This window comes from Helobdella robusta (assembly GCF_000326865.2).
Source record: "Helobdella robusta unplaced genomic scaffold HELROscaffold_47, whole genome shotgun sequence".
NCBI classification, from domain to species: domain Eukaryota; kingdom Metazoa; phylum Annelida; class Clitellata; order Rhynchobdellida; family Glossiphoniidae; genus Helobdella; species Helobdella robusta.
In genome coordinates this window covers 490,217-495,216 of record NW_008705176.1, presented here as the reverse complement: position 1 = coordinate 495,216, position 5,000 = coordinate 490,217, and positions in this window count along the sequence as shown.

Below are 5,000 nucleotides of genomic sequence, written 5' to 3'. Positions count from 1 at the left end.
GTGTGTGTGTGTGCGTGTGTGTGTATGTTTGTATGTATGTGTGGTGTTTGTTGTGTAGTAGTATAGTGTATGGAGGAAAGTTTTTAAAGCGGTAATACAATGTACTTGTTATGGGATGATTTGTTAATGTAACAATGTCACATCAGGCTTTGCTGCTGTTGTTGATGCTGTGGTATGAATGGATGACTTAATGTTGGGAACGTTTTTCGTTGCTAATGTAATTTATGTAGCTGGAATGTTAATGTGATCATGGTACTATGATGTCTTTTGTTGAAATTAAAATGTCGACGTGTTGACGACTGCTGATGTTATGTTATAATTTGGAGTAAACAAATCTGTAATGTGAGGAAATTCGTTAAAAGTTGTTGTTAATGGTAGCTACGACATATTTAATAACAACAACAACATCTACAACAACAACAATAACAGCTCTAACAACATCTACAACGACAACATCAATAACACTAACAAAAACAAGATCAACACAAAATATTATCATGTGAATATTACATACATGCATGCATACATATATGCATGCAATAAACATTGGATAAAAGATAAAATTTAATATTAACTAACATTAGTGTTCATTGCGTTATGAACAAAACAATAACAGCCAGACGATTAGTTAGCTATGCTATTACCTAAATTAATACCAATGCATTGTGAGTGTATGCATGTGTGTGTTTGTGTGTATACGTATGTGTGATTGTGTGTGTGTATGTACGTGAGTTTGCGTATATATGTGTGTGTGTGTAATATCAAAATGGCCTTTATTTATTTAATGGACCAATACACCAATACAAAAATACATCTTTGTTAGTTACACACACACATACACACACACAAACACACACACACACACACGTAGACAGACAGAGCGCATGTGAGAGGAATACTTCTGAATTTGCGGTATCACACATTGTAAATGATAGGTGGGGCTCTCTTTGTCATCGAACCCTGGCAGTGCGGCACCAGGACCAGGCCCTTTAGCCATTACACCATCTCGCAAATTAATTGTTTTCTTCATACATTTCTTCATTTGTTTGTTAATTAATTGGTAAAATAATTAATTGAACATATCAAATTGAAACGCTAGAATTAAAATTAATTCGCTAGATGATTGAAGATGATTTAAAATTTGATCAACTGAAATCCACTTTTAGAAACAGCCTTCAAGTCATTCAGTGATGGATCTGAGATAGAAGTATTCGTCATCATTTTTCGCTTTCAAACACGAATAAAATTCCCATTACGAACTTCGATTATTTTTGGAAGTGTGATGCTGACATAATGAATTAAGCTGCTAGTCTGTTATTAAATTCAGTTCATGAGGTTTTTTGATATATTGTAGTCACATGAATCTATTGGATAGTCATTTTCATGTATAACTCTGTTCAATTTTTTAAATGTATGATCTTCATGTTGTTGTGAACTGAAAACTCACTATAGTTCAATTTTTTAAATGTAGGATCTTAATGTTGTTGTGAACTGAACACTCACTATAGTTCAATTTTTTAAAACGTATATTTATAATATTGTTGGGAGAGTTGTAAAAATATGTCGTTGTAGTTGTTTTTCGTCATAATTTTGTTGCTATTAATGCAGTAGTTGTGGAAAATATCGAAGTTGTTTGTTACTTTTATTAATTTTCATCTTAATTAATTCTAAGAGACCTCAAAATCATGCAACCACAGTGCATGCAAACACGAATAAATTAACGCTTCACACACATGTTGCATGTTATAGAAAGGGTTCTTCTTGCATTCAAACCAGGCCACTGCAACAATAGAACCGGGCACTTTGACCATTGCACCACTTGGCCGTTCAATAATATCAACAACAGACGCAAAAATCTATATTTTTCCAATTATAACAAGTTACTTAATAAAGGGAACGCCAAGCCTTTCATGTTGGTCTTGAGTACCAGAGGTTCAGATTTAGTTACACAAGTAACTCATTAATTTTGTATGTTTTTCTGTCTCTGTATGTATAAGTATGTATACGTGTGCGTGTGTATGTATGTTTGTGTATTTGTATGTATGTGTGTATGTATGTTTGTGTATTTGTATGTATGTGTGTATGTATTTATGTATGTATGTATCTAGATACAACATGTTTTGTCGATAATTAAAAACATACGGGCAAATGCAAAACACGTGTGTCTGTACGTTTTCTTGTTTGTTTGTGTATGTGTGTGTATGTGTGAATGTATGTATGTGTGTATTGCTAGTGTGATCGATGTCATATCCATAACTATTTAATTTTACAATCAATTTATCATTCGTTCATTCAGTCGTTCATTCATCCATTCGGTCATTCAATCAACCATTCATATAATCGTTCGTTCATTTTTTCATTTACTTTATCATTCATTTATTCAATCATTCAGTCAATCATGCAATCATTCGAAAATGCATTTTTCATTTTAAAATCAGTATCTTCTTTGTTTATCTCTACAACAATATCCTCATCATTCTCTTTCTCATCATCACCATCATCATCATCGTCATCTTCTTCGTCGTCATCTTTTTCATGTCCATCGTCATCACCATCATCTTTATCATTAACTTAGCTACCGTTAATTAAGACAGGCTTCTCAATACAAGGGGCACGAAACATTACGTAACTGAAACTTTTGTTGTTCCTAACTAATATTGAGTTAGAGATTGGCGTGTGTGTGTGTTTCTGTTTGTTTGTGTGTGCGTGTGTTAGTTTCGCTCCTGTGGTTTTTGCTGATCAAAGAATTCTGCTAGTTGGTCAGTCAAAGATTTTTATTCTATTGTAAATAATCGCGTTTTCCAATCAATCAGAGATCAATCAATCAATCGATCGATCAATCAATCGATCAATCGATCAACAAATCAATCAATCAATCAATCAATCAATCAATCAATCAATCAATCAATCAATCAATCAATCAATCAATCAATCAATCAATCAATCAATCAATCAATCAATCAATCAATCAATCAATCAATCAATCAATCAATCAATCAATCAATCAATCAATCAATCAATCAATCAATCAATCAATCAATCAATCAATCAATCAATCAATCAATCAATCAATCAATCAATCAATCAATCAATCAATCAATCAATCGTTCAGTCAGCCAATTTTGTCATTCAATTAACTAGTTATTCATTCAAACGCTTAATCGAACGTTCATTCATTCATTCATTCGTTCATTCATTCATTCATTCCTGTAATTATATATATATTTAGTCATTCATTAAAATATTTAACAAGTCATTTTAGAACAAAATTTTTTTTAATTATTCAAATCAATCACTTATTTTCAATTTTCACAAAAACAAGCAACATCTAAACAATGATAATGATGAGGATAATGATGATGACGACGACGATGATGATGATGACGCGTGTCAACCATTTGAAAATATTATAAACTGTATAATAACTTGGCGCCATTCAGAATAAACTTGGTATGTGTGTGTGCGTGTGTATGTGCGTGTGTGCGTGTGCGTATGTGTTTGTGTGTATGTGTGCGTGTGTATGTGTGTGTACAAACGTTGGTAGTAATAGCATGGAGTCACAGTAGTAATATTATTAAGTCTTTAACAGCAGTTTTATCATCATCTTTAGTATCTCTGGTATCATCCTTGGTATCATCTTTAGTATCATCCTTTGAATCATTTTTTGTGTTATCATAGATATCATTTTTGGTATCATCTTTTGCATCATCTTTTGTGCTATCATAGATATCATTTTTGATATCATCTTTTGCATCATCTTCATCTTTATTGGACTCGCTAAAATCATCCTCATCAACATCATCATCGTCATTGGAGGTAATTAATTTTACTTGACGATTGTCATCGTCATCTTCATCGTCATGGTCGTCGTTAGAGGTCTACGCGGGAACACATTTCTATTCCCTCACCCGACTGCCGATTTGTCTATATTTACCAAACTGCCAACACGAGGTTGTCGTCGAAATAAAAAAAACAAAATGAAAATAGAACTCGCTGATCACGTATTTATCTGTGTAAACAGCTGATAAAGACAGATTCTGTATTCAAGCTGCATACTTAATGTTGTGTTTTGCTGTTTTGAAGAGTTGAAACACAAACTAAATAGAAAACAATAAGCGTAATGTACGTATACTAATTTATTACGTAAAATAAATATAACGTTTTATAACCAAACGAATTGAAACGAATTGAACGAACAAAAAAGCACGTCACAGTAAAAGTCACACTGTACATTAATTATCGCCCAAAAACAAATAGAATAAATGGCCCCATGGTAGTACATACCCTGCACATAACACAATGAATATTATTTAGCGTAATGCATATGCATCTGTGAGCTTGCTTAGCTTTAAACATAGTAATAATAATGTAAATTTTTCAATTGCGTTGCTGTTCAAGCTATGAAGTTTCTCATTAATTTTCAACATTTTTGGAACTTCGCCATCAAAGTCAAGTAAACTGCGGTTTTCCCTCTAAAATTTTTCCCGTCCCTCGGTACTTCCCGCACAAAAAATATCCGCCCCGCGGTTTTCCCTCGATTTTCATTCCGCCCCGCGAGTTTCCCTCCAACTTCTGTTCCCAAACCGCAGTTTTCCCGCGGGTATTTGCGGGAAAATTTGCGGGAAATTTTCCATGTAGACCTCTAGTCGTCGTCGTCATCGTAATTTTGTTATTATCGCTGAATTTTTCTTCACGTGTGTGTATAGATATATGGACAGACATTTAAATGTGTACCTATGTAAATTACGTGTGTATGAATGTGTGTAAGTATGTTTGTATGTATGTGTGTATGTATGTATGTTTGTATGTTCGTTAATGTATAAAATTTCGTTTCGTTTCGTTTCGTTGTATATATGTATGTTTATGTACGCAAGAAATACCCAACTCGTACGCATTCCTTTGTGATGTTCGTAGGTGACGATGGACATAATTGATACTTGATACGCTTGATATTGTATGTATGTATGTGTGTATGTATGTATGTATGTGTATGTATGTAT